The sequence below is a fragment of the Cnephaeus nilssonii genome (genome assembly GCF_951640355.1).
Source record: "Cnephaeus nilssonii genome assembly, chromosome: 5".
NCBI classification, from domain to species: domain Eukaryota; kingdom Metazoa; phylum Chordata; class Mammalia; order Chiroptera; family Vespertilionidae; genus Cnephaeus; species Cnephaeus nilssonii.
The window spans coordinates 68,720,366-68,745,437 of NC_137076.1; the positions used below are offsets into that span (position 1 = coordinate 68,720,366).

The 25,072-nt window shown below is 36.9% G+C and overlaps 1 protein-coding gene across 1 annotated transcript in view; it reads right to left on the reverse strand.

Moving 5' to 3' along the window:
• FAT4 (FAT atypical cadherin 4) overlaps positions 1–25,072 on the reverse strand; it is a 155,957-nt gene that overhangs the window by 123,450 nt on the left and 7,435 nt on the right.

Here is a 25,072-nt window from a genome sequence, read left to right on the forward strand (position 1 = left end):
TACAAGTAAAATATAGCATTACCAACATGGTTTTGGCCGAATTTCTGCAGGTAGACAGCATTGTATGGTTCTAAGTTTGAATATTTACTTAGATCATCTGTACATATTCTGTGGGATTATTACTTCATGGATCCATACAATAGAAAAACAGCCCTTCCAGGTGCAACTAGCTTAAGAATATAATTTTCACATTAATTAAATTTTCTCCCACTCCAGTCTTGTGATGTTTAGTCACTTCCTCTATAAATCATTCTTGATTCTCTCTAGCTGTTAGGCATTGGACTTAGCTCAGGGCATACAGTGATATGCAGAACAAATAAGGACAGAAAGGACCCTCATCTTTCCGAAGTGTGCTCCCTAGACAGAGAGCTTCGTTCTACTGCAGATGTGGGTACTTGATATTTTGTTGTGATGCGCTTTGGCCTTTGATGTTATGTAATTATTGGGCCATTTCATAATAGCAAAGGATATGCCCCAATTTATGTGATAAACAATTATTTCCCTAAGTGTGTTGTGTATAATATAGAAACAACTATACTAGATGTCCTGCTATATTAACTAAATAAGGGTAAACCCTAAATAGAGAAGGTACGTATTAACATAATTATTTTAGGGATAAAGAAAGGGAAGGTCAGAAATAATTAACAACTTGCTTAAAGTCATAGAGCTAGTTCAGGAGCTGAGAGATGTAAACTTTGAATCCTGATTCCACAAACTCCAAAAATTATGGTTTTTCATCATCATTGAACATGGTTGTGTTATAATTCTTCTCAACTCTAAAATTTCCAAGTAGTAGGTGCAAAGGTTATTGCACATCAGTATATAATTATCATAAAATTGCCAACTCTTAACAGCTGGTAAACCCAATTAAAATGGCTAAATTAATTTGTAAAATACCCAAATCCAAAAATCAATAAATTTTCAGTCATATATACCACAGGTTCAATGGTTATAAAGTTTGGGGTCTTTTCAAAATTTGAAGAAGTTTGTATTAAAATCAGCATTTTAAGTAAGCTATATTTATTTGAGAAAAATAAATGTGATTATACTTCAGTCAGGTGAACAATGGATCAAACCCCAATGGAAATATAATAAAGTGAGTATTCTTATATATTGTACTTATTAATAGTATTTACTCATGTTTTATATTAATGCTATATATTTCATATATATATACTGTATATGTTCAAATTAGATATCACATATATTTTCAAACATATAAATTAATTATCTTTTCTGAAATAAATGTTTTTGGCTTAGTTTGAGCAGCTTGTCTTTAAATATCAAAAAACTGAAGAGTTACTGGTAAAATAGAGGTAATTCTAGAAAATCGACTATTTTTCCGCTGGAAGTATAATTGACATTTACTTTTACTTCTAAAAATATTTGTAGATGTTACTATGCTGCCTTTTATCTTTCTTCTTTTACCTTTTTTGTATCATTTTAAATTAGTACCATTACTTAGCTGGTCTTTCTATCTATATGTCTCTGACTTTACATATAAAGTAGTTAGGTCACATGATTGAAATATATATAGAGAGAGATAGCATATGTTATGTATATTATGTATGTGTGTGATATAAGCTATATTTAGTTGGTAATAGAAATCTATGGTTAATGTTCATTAATTAAAGCCATGGAACCAAAGGTAAAGCACTCCTCATCAGCAATTCTCACAAAATATCAGTTCAAACCCCCCGTTATTCTGTTACCAGTTTTTAGAAGACTACTTCATTAAAAATATCCATTTTTATCATGGTACAATATACATTATTAATCATTAAAAATGCAATAAGTATCTATATTCACTGTCAGCCACTTGTTTCTCCATTACCTTGTCAGAATGTATTGATGTTCTCACTTGTTAAACAAAAGCACTTATTAAGTCCCCAGTGGATATATTGATATTTTTGGTGTCAGATCCTGCCTACATAATAGCATTTCTGTTAGGTTTCCTTACAATTAATTCATAGAAAATATCCATGGATTATATTTTTAAAAAATAATGCCTTCTAAAATTCACCAAGCAATCACTAAATGCCAAGCCATACTTTCTTATATAATTGAATATATAATACAAGTACACAAATTTATGGCTATTAAGATTTTTTAAAAAGACATGAAAGGCTACAAATCCATTTTGTTTGTTGGTGTTTTTGATATGCCACGACTAACAGCGAGGCACCTCTCAGGATCCTGCTTTCTTAGGGCATTTGCAACTAATAGCTCTCACCTTATTTTCTTCAGAGTCTAAGTGCTTCTACTCCTGAGAGTGACTGAATTATAACTTAAATATTTCTCTTAGCACAGCATAGACTTGATGTAGAGGGAAGGGTAACACTTTCATAAGCACTACAGAGGAGAAGTCAGTCCGCTTCAAAACACAAGGACCACTGTTCCTATTCACAGCTTTGTTTTAAATCTCCCCTTGTTTTTCCCCATCAAACCATGGCACAATGCTGCTCCCCTCCCAAACTCGCCTGTCAATACAAGGTTGTTGGGCCGCTGAATATGCGAGCAGGCTTGAGTCAGGCTTCCCATGAAAATCAAGTCAATGACCTGCCTCCTTGGCTTCTTGTGAACCAAAAGACAACCATAATTTTTCAACCTTCCCATTCTTAGGTGTTGTAAATGTTCACTCAAGTCCACAATCTAATACAAAATGCATTAATTCCTCCAAAGTGATTTCACCGTGCATGATTTAATTATAGCCAATTGGACATACTTACCCTTTACTTTAAAAAAAATCAATGATATAGTTCTAAGGAATTTTTCATTCAATAGTTTTGCATAATCCTTATTTTACCTAATCATATGGAAGAAAATTCGGTTTTGTTCTACTGGTGTGTTTAAAAAAATATATAGCCATAAAAGTTTTATCCACCAGCTTTTATCCTCAAAGACCCAAGTTTAGTCAAGTGGCTTCTCTATTTCCCAACACTCACTGTACCCCAACTTGAGAAACAAAAAAAGAAGGAAAACACTGCTACCACTTTTATCTTAATCCCTCACATTTGCAGTCTGCATTAAGTCAGATTTACAAAATTACACACAGTTTTCCAAGATTTGCATTTAAAAGATTGTATACAAGCTTCAATACAGGTTGCTTTTCCGTGACCATAGAAACATCAGAAAAGTTGGAAAATTCAGTCCACTGAACTTCAAATGACTTTATTAAAGTGTCACTAATCAGAGTAAAAAGACACAAGGTTTTAGTGTTTGGGCTAACAAAGTGAATAACTCTCAAAGTCTAATGACCTACTAACAGCATTACTTAAAATTAAAAAAAAAAAAAAAGTCTGGTTGAAAGCAAATTAAATAAGAAAACCTCAATTGCTTTCCCCAGAAGATTGATCTCATCCAGATAAGGGCGGCTCAGCTGACCTGTGACACTGAATACTGCGCTCTCTGGCTAGGCCGCTGGGAAAATCTGCCTGGTTAACATTTAAAGCACTATGCGTATAGAGTTGCTTAAAATACAGATGTTGGTAATGCTTTAAGGATGAATCTATAACTCCATTTATAGCTAGCAATGCAAGTTCTATAAACTGCAATCCCTCTAAAACTCTAAGTGTACTCTAATTTGATTGTAAGCCAAAAGAAATTCCAACATGCAAATGCCAATCAAAGCTCATTAATAATGCATGCCAGAACAACAGGAGAAAGAAAAATCATTAAGTGCTACTAAAAGTCTACACCCTAGCTATAGGTTTGAGAGATAAGAATTTTTTAAAGGTATGCTTTCTCCTACTAATAGGAAAGTGAAGGAAAAAAAAATTAACACATGCATTATGTATTACTTTTCTTTTTTGTGGTATCCAAGGTAATCTTTAAGATGAGCTTTATTTCAATGGTTATAATAACAACATCAACAAAATACCAGGAAAAAAAAGTAAAGGACAATAATAACTTAGTAAAATGAAAACATGTATTACTATCACCCTTTTCCCTTCCCCTGACCACCCCCCCCCCCCCGTCCCCCCTCTCCCCAGTGCCTCTTAAGAGTCCTTTAGATATTTCTCTTTGGCTGTAAGCAGACGGGTACCCGGGGAAGAAACCTTAAGTGTAGCCCAACAATTCCCTCCAGTGAATTCATTCTCTCAGCATTTACTGATCACTGCCATGTGCCGGGCACCACTACAGACACTGAAGATGCAGGAGAGGTGAGAAATGGACCAGGCACAACGAAGTCAGAATCAGGTGGGCAAGACCGTTGGAAATGAAAGTAGGGTAAGTCATTGTGGGAAGTTTACATTGGTGGTGTGAAGAAAATATTAAGGAATTGAGGAGAAGGGAATAATTAATTCTACCAGGAAGACACCTGAGGATTGTTTTTCCCGTAGGGTTGTTCTTAACCTAAAGGTAAGACCGCCCATCAGCTGGAGCATACAAAGAGCAATAGTAGCAAGTAGATATTCCCAAACTGGGACTGGGGTTTAGCGTTTGCTCTGGAAATTTTGAAGATGAAAACTCTAATGGAGTATCTCCACATCAAGTTTTAAGTGCTAGCCATTAAATTAGACAAATAACTTCAGAATGTTTTTAATATTTAAAGGAATATTCAGAGTAAATATGTAAATATATATGTATATATTTACCCATTTTTAAAGTTAATGGATATGTGAATATGTGTTTGTGTGTATGTGTGAGAGAGAGAGAAAGAGAAGACTATTTGACTAACAAATCTTGGACTCTGCCCTTATTACTGGTAGTGGCAGCCTAAAATAAACTTCCTAAGAAAAGAAATATTTTGCAAGTGTAATGAGATGATTTATAACCCAGATCAAAATGTGTTGCCTGATACAAGAAGCAGAAAACCAAAAAATGATACTACGGCCATCATTCAGTAATAATAATCTAATGGTCACAGATGAAACTTAACCTAAAGCATAATAGAAGCCATAAAATATAAAAATACAAAAACATAATTTTTTAGTATGAAAAAACTAAGAGAAACTTTTCACAGATTAAATTAAAATTGGTGTATGACAAACTGTTCTAAATATATATAACATACTTCACACTCTCAATATTAAAAATACAATTTTAGTTGGTTTCTTAAAATTTAGATATATTTACATTAAAACTCAAAGCACACTATAGAATTACATAAAATATATCATATAACTATTTAATAAATTAGTTAAATATTTTAATTAGAATCCTATTCTTAGTCAATGCATTTACTGTAGGTAAAAACAAATGAAATATAAAAGTATATTTTACATTGTTTAAATTGTATTTGCTAATTTTTCTACCAAATCAATCTGTTTCTCATACAGACATAATTAAAGTAACTCAGAAAGTCTCATATCACTTTGTTTTAGAATTATTAACCAAGTAACTACAATTATAATTATTGGGTAACTTAATGGATACTATTCATAAGATAAACTACCTATTAATATTGCAGACACCATGCAATAGGTTTTATGAACACATATCATGGCATTTTAAAAATATGTGGTTTTACTTTTTTATTCAGAATATATGTGTCAGTCAGTGAAAGGGAGCTCAGATAAGCCAATAAAGATCCAATTAATTAAATTCATTCACTTTCTAGCAGGTTTTCAGGGTTTTGGTTGTAATTCTAAAATTGTTTTTTCCTGTTTTTGTTGGTGTGACAATTTTGCCCAGCCCTGTATATATAAAACCATCTAATTTAGTTGAATGTGGAGATTTGCATGTGTCCTGGACAAGACATAACAAAAATCTATACCTCTGGTGACTATGGTTTTTATTTTGACTGTAAATAATAAATTTATAAATTCATTTATAAATGACAATTTCATATTTCATAGCATAAAAACTGTTTTTAATCAGTTGAATGGTAAGATTTAGAATTGTTGAGCTTAACAAAAATTTTATTCTCAAAAATACCTTCATATAAACTACTTCATATTGGTAAGACTAGATCTGTCTGATGCTTTAAATTTATCAACACCAATCACCATGTTGAAATTTTAGAAGTCTATAGACCAAAAGCAAGAATTATCTTACAGTACTCTATAATGTGTTTCATAAAATCACTCATGTAATATTCATTCATTCATCATTCTTTCAACAACATTCAATAATGCCAAGATCAATTCTTACTATAGGAAAATTTATATTTTGTATCATTTGATGAATTAGTGAAACATGCTTTGCAATATTTCCTGTCACCTTTGTTCATAGAACCTCAAAGATGTCATTTTGCTTAACTGTATGTATTTATTTTATAAAACGAAGGAATGAATGGACATTTAGGGAATCATTAATCTTCTGTATATGAGGGAAAGCCACACATAGTCTCAATAAATCAATGTCTTTGGAAGACACAAAAGATTTCTGGTTTAATTCAAAATCCTTTATTTAAAATGCCAAATGTCTTTATATTATGCAGAAGTGCTCCAGATGGCTAGGCACATGTTTCAATTAAGCTGAATTATAATTTTTTGAAGAGTTCTCTTACTCTGCTACATAGAGACTCTGCTATCCACAGCTACTGACTGTCTCTTGGGTGCTGTAGGTAAGACTCCTCGGCTCTCTAAATGTAAATGCTTCTTGGGTAAGGGAGACTATACATGAATCTAAAGACACTGCAGATAACATTAAGTCAGAACTTTAAAATGATATTGAACACCTGAGGGATCCATCATTTTTTTAAAATTACCAATCAATTTTCTTGTACGTGGTATTAGTATACCTCCCATGATTTTACTTCTCAGAAGACTACAGAAATAAGAAACACTTTGGGACTCTAGCTTAATATTAATTCCACAGTTATAGAACTACAGTAAGAAAACTAAGAGGCCTTACTCAAATCAATGAAGTCCGTAATATATCATATACTATTAAATACAAATCTCTAATATTAGCATAAATTCCTATATATCTACTGCCTCAGGTCACCTAATGTACGCTAAAAAACAAAACAAAACAAAACAAAAAAACCCATACATTCTGTTCTAAGCAAAATATCCTTATTTTAGTTCCTTTGCAATATACTCTCCTAGGAATGGCTCATAGAGCCACTCCTTGTACTTGAACACCACACAGTTCTTTCATATTGTCCTTTTCCCCCTCTGTATCTCTCAGAAACATTGCTCTTCCTAAGAAGAGTTAAACACTTGAAGTTTGACTTATACCAACAAAAATCTATTGTTTTCCTCTTCTTTCTAAGTATATAATACATGTAAAAATAAAGTTATCCTGTGAAATGTAACTTCTCGTAATACAGTGAGGGGTTCTGAAGGCCAGATAGCTATGTATATTACACTAATATGATCAATTAATCAATACATAGGGCAGAATACATTTTTATTTATTTATACTTATATTTCATTATTTCACTAGCTACTACATATACTAGTACTTGTCATAGTTGGTCAACTATTACCAAAGTATTCCAGTATTTTTGAGTAGCTATCAAATTAGAAAAAGTAAGTGTCCATTTGGGCTCCATGCATTGATCCTGCTGCTATTGCTACCACTGCTATTACTGCAGAGAAAGGACTACACATTTGCAAACATGTAATTAATCTCTTACATAAAACCTAGCCTAGTAAAGAATGGTTTCTTGCAGTGAGGTCTGCGGGCCATTTGCATGAGAATCCTTGAGGGACCTGCTAAAATGACAGGTTCCGAGGGCCTTCCTTGAATCTTCTGAAAAATAATCTGCATTTTAAATAAGCATCAACACAAGGAATTCTCACATGTGTTAAGTTTTAAGAACTAATCAAACTATAATATGTCACCACATGAAAACTGAATAGTTTTAAAAGTTTAAATTTTTCATAAATGAAATATCTACAAAATAGGAACAATAAATGTTGTTTTCAAACATTCTCATATTTTGTATGGGTCAGTGATATTTTAAAACATATTTTTTTTCCAGATTCATCATTTGGTTAAAATCCTGCTTTTTTAATTCAAACTATTTTTTATAACTCACCCCCAAAAGGACTTAAATTGATATCCTTAAAACTGTCTATGCTGTAGATAAATAAAATTATACCAATGCTATATCATGCACAGTGGAAATAACAATTACTTCATTTAAAGTTCCCAAACTGACATCTTTATTAGGAACTTTAAGCAGAATGTGCTATTGGTGCGCATGAGATTTGGAGTTAGGCCTGGGCTCCAATCTCAGCTCTGTGCCTTGCTAGCTGTATGACCCAAAGGGAGCAAATTTCTCCTCCCTAAGCCCGAGTTTTCTCACCTGTAAAACAGCAAGTTCATAGCATCATTTTGAGATTTGAATTATAAAGCACAAATAGCCATCTGTTCCTCATAAATAGATCCTATTGTGTTAGGGGTAATTGCTATTATTGTTTAAAAAAGTATTTAAGAACCATGCTGTAATTGTTCAATAACTATTACCAGGGATGGAAATAATATTGAAGACATGAATAAATCTATTTCCTGTCCAATATGTACAAATACATCATCCAATGGAAACACACAGGGAGGGCAAGGGTAGCTTTCATGGAGGAACGAACGCACAGTGGGACTGAGACGCAGCCTCAGAGCAGGTGCACTAGCTTGTCTCTGGGATGAGCCCAAGGTGGGCATACATGCAACCAAACTCCACTTAGTTACTTAGTGATAGCTCATATCCAAGATTCTGAAATGAAGGAGACAATACAGGAAGGTATTGTTTTACAGATGTTTTTTCAGAATATACACCAAGAACATTATTCCACTTAAAATCATTTAAAATATGCAGATAGCCCAGCTGGCATGGCTCAGTGGTTGAGTGACCATCTATGAACCAGGAGGTCACAGTTCGATTCCTGGTCAGGACACGTGCCCAGGTTTTGGATTCGATCCCCCGTGTGGGGCATGCAGAAAGCAGCTGATCAATGATTCTCTCTCATCATTGATGTTTCTATCTCTCCCTCTTCCCTTCCTCTCTGAAATCAATAAAAATCTTAAATAAATAAAATATCCAGACAACCCCTTGGGAAATACAAAGCTTAAGTAGGATAAATAGTCTCAATGGTGTAAAACTGGTTACTATAACCAAGTGGTAAAGTTTTTATCATCATAGCGATCTTCTATATTTTCTGATAAATGATTTATGTGATGCTTGTCTTCCTATTAGACTATCTCCTGAAGGCATAAATCTGGAAAATGCAAATTTGTATCCCTACTACTAAACACCAGGTCTAGCACATTGAATACTGGGATGAAAGCTGAGGATGGAAAGTCAATACAAAGGTAAGTAAATTGTTCACAATAAAAAATAAGAACAAGGTCCTAGTACCTACCCCTCCTAATTTAGAAGTCCTTGGTTACTGCCTAAGTGACACTGTGCAGAAACAAGGTTTTAGCAAGGGGAACATACGTATCTGGGCAAATGGCCATGGAAAAGATTAACAACATCTCTTCTGCTCTACGTCCGTCTTCTGTCTCAGAAGAAAACTGGAACTCCTAGGTAGGTTGAATTCTCTACTGGGAGACACTGCAAGAAATCTCTCAAACGTTTTCTCGTTTAAAGGCAGGTCTGAAAAGATGGGGTATCATTTATGCAGCTCTCAATGTTGTAGCCTTGCTATCTTGCCTGATCAAAGGCATCATCTATGCTAATGAAAAAGGTGAGAGAAAAGTGAACTAATACTTTGCATAAATTCACAATGCTGCCAATGATGGGACATTAAAGGTCTGTCTGTACTAAATGTTTCTAATATGATATTGAACTGAAATAAAGATCTTTTAGAGCCTAAATATGTTGAAGTCAATTTTTGGCCTACTTATTAACAAATCCTCACCCTATCTTTCAATAAAGTTTTTCTTTTTATTGTTTTCTCTAGGTAAACGGCCTATATTTTAAATGACTTCGGTATTTGATACTCTTATCAGGACACAGTCTATAAATTGCATAATACTTATCTGGCTTTGCATTATACTAAGATTTAAAATAGAATCCTGCAATTTACTTAAATTGTATGTAAAAATTGGTATGTTGAAAATTGCATCCATTTCCCAGTCTTAGTTATGTCTTTTGGCTCACTAGTCACTGTCATTTAAAAATTATTTTTCTACCTGATACAGCATAATGAGGAAAATTACCACAGAGGCATTTTGTTAATGTGTTTCCTCAGTAATTTCTCTAAAATCAGGAAATAGAATTTGTAAGTGGTTTTGCTTCCCATCTACATGGTATTATTAGAAATGTCATCACAATTTCTGCATGAACAGTAGCTATTTACATGCCCGGTAACTGTTTACATTTTTTTAATCATTGCCTTCTGGACCACACATGGAGTAATTGAATGCAGCATCAATAAAAGTAAACCAAACAGCCTTTTCAGAAAATGTTCAGTGCTATGTGTACCGAACGTTTTCATCACGAAACTTACTAAGTGGTTGGAATTCTCTCCCTGGAATAGATGAAGGCACTGCAGCTCAGAGAAGTTTAGCTTATGCTTCAAGGTCACACAATGTGAAAGGGTAGAACCAGGATTTGAACACAACTATTCTGACTTCAAAATTTCTGTTTATTTCAGTATTTAACTATGCATTGCACAACTGCACTCAACATTATGAACAACAGAGCTCCTTCAGAAAGTCAATACACATTAAATCCTATCATTGAGGTGTGAGAAAATTTGCATTTAGGATAAACTAAGCTTATGAAAATAAAATTTAAATTATAGTTTCACTTCTTCATATGTATGACCTGTGCATTATAACATATTATTAACTAATATAACGCACTTACTTAGGCCATTTTTTTCCCCAAACAGTATTTGAGGTAGGAGGTAGAGACATGCTAAGAAGTAAATATACAATGAGATTTGTTCAGTTTTAAACACATATTAACTAACACTTCTCCCCTGGAAAATCCCCTCTACTAATACCAACACTGCCCAATAGCAGCCCTGACCCACCCTCTGCTCTCTAGTATCTATGACCAATTAATTTTTTTAAACAAAAATGGATTCTCTGAATGGTTGCTAAGCAACAAAAATTCTTTATCCAAGTGTAAACAGACTCACGCACAGACAGAAAAGTGCTGAGGAGAAAATACAATAACTGACAGCTCTATGTGCTACGGCCAACTGTGTTCAGTCTGACCCAAAATTTTGGCAAGCCTATATTGTCCCTCCCATCACAAACTACCCTGTCCTGTAAAGAAAAGCTCTACTCCCACTTCCTTCATTTTCCAGCAAATCAGGGGTCATGTGATGCTCTAACTCTGCCAGATTCTGGACTTGGAATACTAAGGATTCATTACTAACTCGTAACTGATTACAACTTCAATGAACAGATAACTTTTCCTATTTTGTTATGCAAGGTCATAAAATATTAAGCTGGCTTGCATCACAGGCAGTTCTGCCCACTTACTGATAGTCGTGAATTAGGATTTTAATCTTTTTAGTAGAGAATTTACCATCTTCAAAAAATAGACTATTAGTCAAATTTTGCTAGCAATTGAAGGGTTGCCATGCCGTTACGGGGAAGGGAAAATGCCACAATAAAAGCAATATAATCAATTTAAATAACATTTAGGAACTCCAAATTACGTTTCTAAGAAATGGTCACAATCTAAGACACAGATTGCTGCTAGATCGAGCCAAGTGTCTTAGCCAACTGCCCTAAATTAACCAATTTTGCCTCTAAAAAATTTCCAGTGAAGTCCCCTCATAGATTAAGCTAAAATTTTACTGAAAACCCCCTATAGTCTGGTTTCCCTGTGATGTGCTGCAAATATGCTAATGTGAAAACCTCAGCAGGATTGTTCTTTGTGTGGTTATAAAATATTAACCCACCACATGAAATAAAACCAAGTGTGAGCACTTTACCATGGGGAGCCTCTTTTTGATCCATAAATAAATTATTTGCTAGAATTGCAATTTTACAATTTGTCATAAACCCACACTAAAAGACAAAGATGTCACAAGAAAGAGATGTTAAAAATCTGTCATTATACTAGTGAGGGTAACAATGAAAGAATCATCACTTAAGAATACATCTCTTTATGAGCATCTGTGAGACAAATTCCTCTTAGGTCCCTGGGTTTAGAAAATCTGTATTTCTTTTGTTAACTCACTTATGCATGGATGTGTTTGTTTAGTCTTAGGACACCATGACTTACATACCTGCTCTGACTTTCTCTGTTTGATTTGGTCTTTAAAAAACCACATATAAAGTCCGAGGGCTGCTTAAGCCATACATTTATGTACACTAATCTTATATATCCAGGATTATGTTATAGCTACACTTATTTTTACTTTCTGGAGATTCATTTAACTATTTTATCCTTTCAAGGTATATATACTCTTGTAACCTGTTTCACATCCACTGTAGAATGAAGTGGATGTATATATAATATCATTGGTGAGCATTTTGACTAAAGAACAAAGTGTTAGAGACTATAGAACACTACAGCAAGCAGAAGGGAAGCCCATCCACTTTGCATATCTGGTTATTATGAAATTTTTAGTAACTAAGAAAGCACTTTTGGGGAAAGGTTTTAATTATGAACTATAAAGCTCTCACTGAAGAAGATACTTGAATTTATGTGTTTTGTATGAAACAGAGTCCTTCGGAAGAAAACATAGTTTCACCTTAATTTCACTAAGCCAATTTGACTTCAATTATAAGAAGTGCATTAAGTAGTGAATAATACAAAAAAAATATTTTCGAGATATTTCACAGGTAAACATAATTTCGAGGGAGTCAATATTACACTATTATTAGTGGAAATTGAGAGACAACATTCCCCATGTAAATCAGAGGTAAGGTTTCAACATTAAACACCTGAAAAACCTAATATTTAAATTTGTCTATTTCATAAGCAGCTAAGCTTTCAACAGAGTAGTTTCTGGATTCATAAGTTACTTTCCTTAAGGAACTATAAGTATTATTGAATTATCTCAACAATTAAATGGTGCAAAATGATGGGTAAATAGCATTAACTTAATCACAGAATGGGCATGGTGTTTAATGTCAAGTATGCTGACCCAAGTCAGAAAAACTTGGATGTTTGTCTAGATGTGTGACCACACATAAGTCATGAAATTCTCTGATGCCTTTTTCTTAAAAGTAAGAGAAAAACATCCGACTTACCTCCTTACAGATTCAGGGAAATGAAGAAGAAGGAGAGGAGGAGGAAAGGGAAGAGGAGGAGGAGGAGGGGGGAGGAGGAGGATATGATGAGGAGGAGGAGAGGAAGAAGAAGAAAAGAAGAAGAAGAAGAAGAAGAAGGAGAAGGAGAAGGAGAAGGAGAAGGAGAAGGAGAAGGAGAAGGAGAAGGAGAAGGAGAAGGAGAAGGAGAAGGAGAAGGAGAAGGAGAAGGAGAAGGAGAAGGAGAAGGAGAAGGAGAAGGAGAAGGAGAAGGAGGAAGAAAAGAAGGAGGAGGAGGAGGAGGGGGAGGAGGAGGAGGAGGAGGAGATGATGATGAGAGGAAAAAGAAGAAGAGGAGGAGGAGGTGGAGGGAGTTCTAAAATACTTTGGAAATAGAAAGTGTTTTTCATGATAATATTTCTATGCATGTCTGCACTTTGGAGAAAACAGAAGGAAACTAACAAACTTCACTGAGTACCTTTTCTTTCTTTTTTTCCTCTCAATTAGTAATGAAATTGGTACTGTCATTCCCATTTTACAGACAAGGAGACTGAGGTTCTTCGAATAGCTGCAACATGTTTGAATCAAGCTTCTTCCAAACCGAAAGCATACACTCTTTCAACTGAACTTTAGTCAGGATGAATTTTTAAGCAATATTTTCTTTGCTGCATTTTATTAATCAGGTTTACTACTATTATTGATGTTAAATGTTGAGCCAAGATAGTAAATTTGAAAAAAGAAATGACAGTACTTCAATTTACCAATCTTGAAAGTAGTAATTTTTTACTATTTTTAATTTTTTAAAAGTGTCTATGTACACTCCTTTTTGCTGAAGAGAAACATAGTTTACAAGAAGTTGAGATTTGCTCTCTAAAGCAAAATTAGGTAGGCTCTAAGGAAATGAGAAGATAGGGTCATAGTGTAACATGCATTATTATATACACTCTGAATGTTCTACTTTACCAAAATAGCTATATAGTAAGCATTAGCGATGACACTGAAGATTTCTGGAGACTGGATTACAAGGCTGCTAGCCAGTGTAGGCATGCAGCCACCATCATTTTATCCAGGAAAATCATTCTTTGTCAATTAACTAGCCTCACTAATTCAGAAGAAGCTCCACAGCTTGGCTTGAGAAATGACAAATGGCTCTTTTCCTTCAATATGTATCACTGCCTGAGCTCCTGGCTCCTTGGCAGCTTATCTGCAGCGTGTTCAACGGTGACTACTTAGCTTATCAAACATAAGCTTACTGAGTGTGGGCACTGAGCCAGCCCTGTTGTAGGTGCTGGGAATACAGCAGTAATAAACAGATGGAAACCTCTCCCCTCATGAAACATATATTTCAGAGGGAAGATGGACCATAAACAAAATAAAGGAGTTAACACATGTGTTATGTTGGGTGATGATAGAGAGTACGGAGAAACAAAAAGAAAGAGAAAAAGGAAGATTGAGGGAGGGACTTTGCAAGGTGACTTTGAGAAAAGGTGAGGGAAGCAAGAAGGGACCAGTCCAGGCCAAGATCACAGCCAGCATGGAGGCCTGAAGCAGGAGCCCTCCTGTGTTTTGATCAGATAAGGGACAACCAGGAGGAAAGAAAACTGACAAGAGAGGTCACAGTGGGCCTTACAGGTCACTGTAAAGATCTGGCTTTTACCATGAGAGAAATGGAAAGCCATGGGCAAGTGAGTGAAATGATCTGACCCTAGCTGCTGGACTAGACTGAAGGGGTCAGGACAGAAGCAGGGAAGTCACTTCACTCATTCATTCATGCATGCAATAGATCATCCAACAAAAATTTATTCTCTGCCTACTATGTTCCAAGTAATCTTCTAGGCTCTTGAGGTACATCAGTGAACAAGGCAGATAAATCTACCTGCCCTGGTAAATTTCATTCTAGTGGGAGGAAGACAGAAAACATAATCAGAATTATAGATCGATAAATTATATTACACACACTGATACATATCTAATGTGTATTATTTAAAGTGATGATATTGGTTGAGCTCCTCAATGGAATAGTGTAAATAAGAAAGAGAAGAATTTCAAGAACTGATTTCCTGGGCGTTCCAACATTTAGCATTTGGGGAGATGAGAACCTGAAGGAGACTGGTAAACATTACCCTGGAGGAATATGAAAAACTGAAACAGGGAAATGGAAATTGGGCAGGATAGTAAGTAATAAGTTAGTAAAGGAAGAGTGATTCTCACTTAGAATATGAAATATAAACAAACACTTGAAGCACAAAAGCAAATTATCTCAATAGATGTCTGAAGGAAAGAGTGTTTTATGCTAGGTAAAAGCCAGGAACAAGAGTTCTGAGGTAGATGTGTGCCTAGAAAGTTCTGGAAAAAGTAAGAGGCCAGTGTAGGTAAAGCAGATAAACAAAAAAAAAAACAAAAAAAAAAAAGGAGAAAAGTAGGAAAGGATGTTAGAATCAATATGAAGATATCTTCAATAGTCCGAGGGAAGGATGATGGTGTCTTAGACCATGACAGTAACAGTGGAAGTGATCAGAAATTGTCACTTTCTGGATATATTTTTAATATTGAGCCAAGATTCACTGACAGATTGTACAAAGGTGTGAAAGTGAGGAGTCAAAAAGGACTCCAAGTTTTTTGGTCTCTGCAATTTGGAGATTGGGATTGCCATCAAGTGAGAAGGAGATGGCTGAGGTGGGGTAGGTTTTTATTGGGGAAGATATCAGAAGCTCAGATTTTGGAATGTTAATGCAAAACATCTAAGAAGAAGCTAATTAAACATAATGAGTGAGTAGTTAGTTGTAAGAATATGGAATAAGGAGAGATAGATGGGCCAGAGACAAAATTTTAGTCATCAGTATATATATATATATATGTTGTTTAAAACCATGAAATCGATTGATATCCTCAAGGAAATAAGTATAGGTTAAAAAAGAGTTTCAAGAACTGATTCCAGGAATTGTCCAACATCTAGTATTTGAGGAGATGTAGAGAATCTGATAAAGAGGATGAAGAAGAAATTGGTTCAAGAAATAAGATAAAAATCCTGAGTATAATGACTTACAAGCATTACAGAGTATGATGACTCAGAAGTGTGTGTCCAATGGGCACTAAGAACTGACCCTGGATATAGAAACTTGGCTGTCAGGGTGGTCTTGACAAGAGCAATTTCATTGGAGCAACAGAAACCAAGCCTGATGGGGGTGGAGTTAAGAGATAATGAGATGAAAGAAGGCAGGAATAGGGAACTCTTTCAAGAAATTTTGCTGAAAAGGGGAGAAAATAAATGAGGCAGCAATTAGAAGACTGGACATATATTTCTACTTCAAGTTTAAGAAATTAAAATGAAGAACTGACTGATTATAGATCTACTTGTTCAAGCCTAACCTAACCAAAGGCTGATAGGGACCGAAAGTAATCCTACCACTGGGTCATTATCTAAATTTTACTTGACACTATATTACTTTAGTCATCATTATGAAGAAACATAGAAATACAAAAATCAACATTTTACACAGTAAAGATTGTATGCCTGTGAGAGTACAGAAAATATCAACCATCCTTATAACATGTGGTGTTACTCAGTGCTGTGTTGGGATCAAATGTGCATAGTCTGGAGACAAACTACTGGGTTCATATCCTGTGTCCTCTCTACACCAGCTCCACAAACTTAACCCCCATTAGTCTCAATATTCTCATTTGTCAAAGGATGTGAGGTCATATGTCGTCAGGATTATTGTGAAGGCAAGTCAATGCCAGGTGCTTACCAGTGTCTGACATAATCTAAGTACTTTAAATATGTCAGAATCCAGCATAGATGATAAAAACATTTCAGAAAAATGTCAAATAATCTGAAATAAATGATTAGTAACAATTAGATTGACTCCCAACTGCCAGTCGTCAAATGTGGCTTGTAAATGTCTTTCAACACTTCTTCAATATCTATAGAGTTAGTTTTTGCTCCCTGATTGTTTCTTAAATGCATGTCTGGAAACTAAAGAAGCTGTACCCCTAGAGCCAAATCTTGATCAACACATATACACTATCTGCCAATTAGGTTATGTTTCATATTCATAACTTTATCAACCTATTTTTTCCTCAAAATATTAACACCAGGGATAATCCAGCAGTCTTTGTATAATGGTTGCAAACATGTTAATATATACTATTATGTACTAATAGTATATATTAACATAATATATTACATGTATTTTATAAAGGATATTTGTCTAATAGGATTTTTTTTCACTTGTCTGAATTCCTCATACTCTCTGCTCCTTATTTAATGTGTGACTGCAATTGGTCTCTGTTGTCACAGATGACTTGAAGCCTGAAAGTACTAGAAAATATTGAACATATTCTGTATTTAGGACACTTTAAGGAACTTTTAAATTAATTTTGGCCCATATAATTTGCCAATTATTCTTTTCTTATTTCCACTCACAAGCTCTAATTCAGAATACTTTCAGGGGTATCATAAAGAGCTGAGCCCTAGATTTATTAATTCTCGGAACAGAGGATTCACCTCAGGGCCTGTGGAATTCTTTATAGTCGCTAACTCAACAGTCCTCACTACTAATGAGGTTCGTGGGCAGTTTTTCACTGTAATGATGACAAAGTGCAAGATGCAGACAATGAGATGAAAAATTGATTCCACAAAACTCTAAGTACATAAATATTTTTCAAAACTAGTTGCCTCCACATTTAATGGAATAATATAGGATTAAAATGATTAGGGCTCTAACAAAGGCAAAAAACAAACCAATAACTTCATCGGAAGATAAATTATGTCTATGGAATCTACTACCAAACTGAGACCAAATCAAACATCCTGAGCCATTTACAAAGTATGCAGCATGAGCTTAATTGGCCATCAATATTCCTGTTTGTAGTATCCACTTGTACATTTCTTGAAAACTTATGGAGCCCTTTGAGACCTTTTAAGTATTTTGTTTAATAAATTTAAAAACATACCAATAGGAAGAAAATACCAGAAATAATCACAGGTTATTTTTAAAATTTTCTATTCTGGAGATCAAAAGAGGAAGCAATAAAATGTTTTCTCCTTTTAATACAATCTCCACACTCCATCCACTCCAACTTCACCATTATTTCTTAAAAGAGTAAGGTTTATCGTCTGAAAATCCAAAATTGCATTCTCCCCCTTCATAAATTACAGCTTGCAAATTGCACAGCTCATGGAGCAGGAGAGGTCCTAGGCAAACCTGTGCTCTTCATCTGCCTCTGGTTCCCCGCCTCGTGGTCTCACCCTCTGCCCTGCTCCAGAACCACACCCAGAGCCACTCCGCCATGGGGATGGGCACTGCCACCACTAACTGACCCATAAGCGTGTCCAGCATCTGCCAAAGGCCTTGACTGAGGCAAGCAACACTCATGTGTCCCTTAGTTCAGACAATTCATAATACTACTTGTCAAAGACTTTTCAACAGCCAACAAAGGCTGTGCAAACAAGATTGGTAAAAGCATATATATATGCTCATTTCAACATACTGAAGAGTCCTGCTTGTAATAAAACCACAGATGGCCCTGGGTTTTTTGAGTAGTAGCTGTGAGTACAAATAATGGACTTATATAAGTCTGAGCATTGTTTTCCTTTCTATCTACCCAAACTTAAGCAAATAATTTTTTAATTTCATTAAATTTATTAGAGTGACATCTATATATATAAAAAGCCAGTGACAAGAACGCCATAATGACCAGAACAACCAGTCACTATGACTCCCACTGTGACAGCAAACCGGCCCGATCGGGGGTGGGGCCAGCCCACCAACCTCCTGCAGCCCCTCCCCTTGGCCCGCCCCACCCCAGATCAGCCCCACCACCCCAATTAGTGGCGAGGCCAACTGGCCAACTGCCTGTAACCCTACCCCCTGGCTGGGCCTGCCCCTGATTGGCCCCCCACCCCATTGGCCTGTGGCCCCTCCCCGGAGCCAGCTCTGCCCCAGATCGATCCCCCCCACTATGATCAGGGGCAAGGCCAGCAGCTACTGCCCGAGACCCCTCCCTTCTGATCGACCCACACCCACACCAATCAGGGGCAAGGCCGGCTAACCAACCTCCCACAGCCCCTCCCCCCAGCTGCTGACCCCTGATTGGCCCCCCACCCCATTTGGGGGTGGGGCTGGCCGGCCCACTGCCCACAGTCCCTCCCCATGGCTGGCACTACCCCCAATTGGCCCCCAACCCCAATCTGGGATGGGGCCCACTGGCCAATTGCCCAAGGCCCCTCCCCCCGCCCCCGCTGCTGGCCCGGCCCTGATCCCACCGTGTCCTCCTTCCAACAGGCCCAGACCCCACCCATGCACAAATTCTTGCACTGGGCCTCTAGTTGGTTAATAAGATTATATAGGTTTCAAGTGTACATTTCTATGATACATCATCTGTATATTGCATTGTGTGCCCACCACCTAAAGTCAAATCTTCTTCTGTCACTATACATTTGACCCCCTGTACCCTTTAACTTTTCTGAGACTGTTTCCACAGCTATGAAGTGGGACTAATTATTACTAGTGTTGTCATGAGGCTCAAATGATAAAACCCCTAAAAAAAGCACTTAGTAGCCCTAACCAGTTTGGCTCAGTAGATAGAGTGTCAGCCTGTCAACTGAAAGGTCCCAGGTTTCATTCTGGTCAAGGGCATGCACCTTGGTTGCAGGCACATCCCCAGTGGGGGGTGTGCAGGAGGCAGCTGATCGATGTTTCTCTCTCATCGATGTTTCTAACTCTCCCTCTCCCTCTCCCTTCCTCTCTGTAAAAAAATCAATAAAATACATTTAAAAAAAGCACTTAGCAATACTCGATACATTTTATTATTATTGTTGTTGTTGTTATCATATTAGTATATATTCAGTTCTGTTGCTTATATTTTGCCTGTGATGGATGCTACACAAGATACACAGACATTTAATCCAAGATGCACTGACTCTGATTCTAAACCCTCTGGGAGAAAATCATTTCCAAACTTGGTAGTTAGCACTGATCTCACAAAAGTCTCCATCACTTCTCTTAGAAATCTTGATGTTTTCATTGTAAAAATAAGTTATTATCCTCTTGTTAAAACTCATTTCTGATCTTTAATGAATTCTATTCCACCCACACTAGAATATTTCTAGTGTGGTTTTTGTTTACTTGTTTTTTACTGAATTGCAATGCACTGTATAACATGGGCTCCATCCTAGAGTGCCATTCCCAACTGGGAAATCAAAACTGTCCTCATCATAATGAAAAACATTGTTTGTCTTGTTCACTACGTTGACATTTACACTAGAGGTGCGAACACTGTGGTGGATAAGACTGTTGCCTGAGCACAAATCAAAACAGTAGCTCCCAAGTACCCAGCAATAATTGTATTCTTCACTGCTATGCCCTCGCAGTTAAAATAACATGCCAGTTCCACTTAAACACTGGAGAAAACTCCTTGGAAAAAATAGTAAAATTATGAATTTTATTAACACTGGACCCTTAAATCTCTAGGTGTTTTCACTATTCTTGTGGCAAACACTGAAATGTGCACCAAGAACCAGTGATTTGTCCCTAAGCACTGCCGCCGTCTCAAAGCAAAGCACATGGGCAGTGGTTTGAGTTGCGAGCTGAACTAGCTGCTTTATTTATGGAATGTGATTTTTACTTGAAAGGATGACAGACAGAGAAACTATGTTTTTTTAGACTTAGTATCTGGCCAACAGTTTTTGTGTTGTTTTTTTGCTGGGTTTGTTTGAAAATGAACAAAGGGAACCTGGCACTTCAAGGAAAGCAACTAACAATATATGTTACTAATGAGAAAACTTGAGCTACCAAGTGAAAATTCAAATTTTGGAAACCTTCTAACCATCACTATGAGGTTGAGAGCCAATACACTTAAAGACATTTATTTTAATACTAGAGGCCTGATGCATGACATTATTGCACTGGGGGGCGGGGGCGGGGGGGGTGGTCCCCTCAGCCCGCCTGCACCCTCTCACACTCTCACAGTCTGGGACCCTTGGGGGATGTTCGCCTGCCGGCTTAGGTCCTGGCAGGAGGACATCCCCTGAGGGGTCCTTAGCGCTGCCTTGGAGGCGAGGGAGGCTCCCACCACTACCACTGCGCTCGCCAGCCATGAGCCCGGCTTCTGGCTGAGTGGCACTCCCCCTGTGGGAGCGCACTGACCACCAAGGGGCAGCTCCTGTGTTGAGCGTCTGACCCCTGGTGGTCAGGGTGCATCACAGTGACCAGTCATTCTGCCATTCAGTCAATTTGCATATTGGCTGTAGAGGGCAGCCTGGGAGGCACCTGGGCATTTCCTTAATTATCATCAGCTGAACTCAGGGCATAGGCCAAGTCATGCCCTGGGAACTTGCTTCCCCAATGAGGCTGGACATGTTAATCAGTTCTGACTTCATAGCAGCCCAGGTGTCAGCAGGGGCAGGTCTAGATATGTAAATCCAGTAATGCTGGGGCCTAGTTAAGAATGCAAATAAGCTCCTTTGATCCTAAGTTTTGGTGTTACTTCCTGGATTTTGGGGGATATAAGATAAACCTGCTGGGTGGCTCAGGGTCGTAGTCATGCTGCCTCTCCATGAGAGAGGAAAGATGGCGTCCCACCCAGCCCCAGCTTCATGAATCTATTTCTGTGTCTTGTTTTCTTTATTTCTATTATTTCTCAATCCCTGGCCACCTCCACTTAGAACCGATTCGTTCATCTCTCTTTCCGCGCGGGACACGGAAAAGGGAGATCCCCGCCATGTTTGGCCCCCGCCGCATCAGACCCCCGCAATTGGCCTTTTATTATATAGGATTCTTATCACTTATACCAATATTTTCCAATAACCAATGCCTGATATTTCCAAGTCATGCATAGGTAAATATCCATTCAGAATACAAGTAGATCACATATTTTTTTTTTTTTGTAACAAAATATGAATAGTTCAGACTCCACATTGCAAGTAAGTTTTTAAAAAATGCCACTTGGGGAGTTCTGGTGTGTATCAAAAGGAAGTTGACAGTTATCTAAAAAGGATATCAAAGTATCTCTCCCTTATCCAACTGCACATCTCTGAGTGAGGATGGATTCTTTTCACATACTTCAACCAAAACAATATTTTTGCAATAGGCTGAAGGAGATTTGAGAATCTAGCTGTCTTCTCCTAAGCCAGATATGAAAGAGATCTATGAAAATGTAAAATAATGTCTCTTTTTTTCATAATTTTTCATTTTGGCAAAATAAAGTTTTATTTTATACAATAAAATTAAAATGTTATAGGTTTAATGTGATTTTTACATGAATTAATATTTTAACTTTTTCTTAATTTTAATGTTCAAAATGGTAACTATCAATAAATAAGACACACCTAAGCAAACGCTCTTTGGGATCCTTGGGGTCCTAAGACCAACAAATTTGAGAACTGGGACCTGGACACAGACAATATTTCCTTCCATTTAAACCCTAAGTTCCATGTGAGATCACCCACTTAAGTTCCTCTTTTCCTTTTTTTGAGTTTTCTGACAATTCTCAATTCATCTATAGAACAGAGATAATTGATATGCCCTGGTCCTTCGTTCAATTAATGACTAAGATCAAATGTACTGACTTCCTCCACTCCCCTAGCTTATCTCGGTTAATTTATTTCTGAGGCACAAGAACACACATTCTGGATTCAGTTCTACCGTCTCATTCAACAAACATGTGCGGAGCAGCTACTATACATCAGGCAACAGACTAGGCTCTGATATAAAAAAGGTCAATGAAACTAAGCTTCTGACCTTGAGGAGGTCCAACACAGCCCCTCAGCTTCATGTTCCCTTGCAACACATATTAAAAGAGAAATGCTTATTGAAGTACTACACATCTCCATTGTTTGTTGAACCTAGGAAAACAATTCAAAATTTATATGAGCTATTTTAACCTCATCTAGACTCTTCTGGGAATGTAAAGGCACAGAATCCTACATAATAAAATGGTAATATGTAAATTACCATCACTCCGCTACACCCACGATTGGGCCAGCAGGAGGCGCAGGGGGCGGGACTCAGGGTGGCCGGGGTAGCTGATTGGGCCAGCAGGACGCTGAGCTCACGGCGCCAGTGGCGCCGCGAGCTCAGCGTCTGTGCCATGGCTGCCCCGGAGGCTTTCGGAAGGCCTGGGGCACCGGCGGACAGCCGGCCAGGTCCCCCGCGATCAAAGGCCAAAGCAGGGGACCTGGCCAGCTGTCTGCTCTGGCGCAAGGCCTTTCGAAAGCCTCCGCAGCGCCGGAGGCTTTCAGAAGGCCTGGGGCACCGGCGGACAGCCAGCCCGCTGGTGCACCAGGTGCATGATTAAATCATGCACTGGGCCTCTAGTAAAAAGATAATAAAGCTTATGTCTGCAACCCGAAGTCATCCTTCAGAGATACTCTTATTCAGGCCAAAATGTTAGTTCTGCGAATAGGGTAAATGAAGGCACACAACTGGAGAGATCTTTGGAATGAGCGAAATCAGAGCCACAGTCCCCAGCCCTGCTCCACACGCATCAGAGCTGGACAAAGAATGCAGATGAAATCATTTCTCTTTTACCCACTGACCCTCTGCTTGCCCATGGAATGTGGTCAACCATGACTCTAGCCAGAAACCTGAGTAAGCAACCCAGATGCCTATCAGTGTAGATGAGTAAATGTTTTAAAATACATTGGAATGAAGTTTGCACTTGGAAACAAACAACTGAAAAATCACCTCTGACAACCAGAAGTAATTTATAACTTCTCTTTGCAGAATCATGGTAAATTAATTGTTTCAGCAGAAGGAAAAAGTATTTTATTGCATATACTTAAAAGATATAACCAATAATAATATGAAATCCTAGCTCCCAACTACTGCTTTCAATATTCTTTGGGGAAGCACATTTGCTTTTAATTTTAGGAGTGGTTGGACCTTGGGAACTCAAACTTGGTTTACAATTTCAGCACTTTCGTTCACAGAAGACACCCTGACAAACAATTTTTCTTCTTATAAAACAATCAGCATAAGGACTTCACCTAGATTTTTAAATAAATAGAGTATAGTAAATATGAAAACTTTTCATGTGGGTGTTACTGAGGTTTAAAAAAAGCAACAAACATATTATTCCCTATTACTAACAAAATGATTTCTAATTACTTTTTAATCTGCAGGCCTATTACAGAGACAGCACTACTTAATAAATTTAATCTAAAACAATCTTTATATATCCAATGAGTAAATAATAAGACAAACCCTCTAATGATAACAATGGACATTTATTCTCATTCTCCATATTCTCTAATGAATGTAACACACTGAACCAACCAACAACAACCAATAATATAATTTGTCTGATAGTTTAACAAGTTCATCTAAAGTCTATCTTTAATAACTATTTCAGTCTTCAAACTAATGCAATCTCTTCATCTAAGTAGTGATTCCAGAGAAGGGAGGAAGAGACAGGGAGAGGGTTTAGGGGAGGAATATACCAAATCACAATAAAATTACATAAATCAAGGCCCGAGTCAAATCAAATAGCTCAACATATAAGACCTATGTTAAGATCTTTAAAAAACTAATTAGGTAAAAGAGGACATTTGGGTTAGAAGTCCCTTCAGGGCTATGTGTAAAAGAAAAAACTGAATTCCACTTAGGATTATATCTCTGAGAATTATATCTCTATTAAGAATTATATCTCTAATTATATCTCTAATATCCTCTAGGCCATGAATTTGCTGCTCCATCCATTGAACAGACATAGCTACCTATTATGAAAAAAAAATCACACAGGATTCAAAAAGACAATAATAATAATAAATGAGCATTTTAAATGAAGAAAACCCCATCACCTCCCCCAAATAGAAAAGAAAGCAAGAAAACAAATACATGAGCCTCAATCTCACAAGCATGTTATGTCTGGTTTACGGCCAAATATCACAAACCACATTTTATATTTTGTGTTTTTGGCTGAGTGGCACCAGAATGACTTTGAGGGGAGTAAGGGGGGACAGAAAGAACTTAGAAAATGGCAAACAAGAGCTTTCCAGAGCACAGCTATA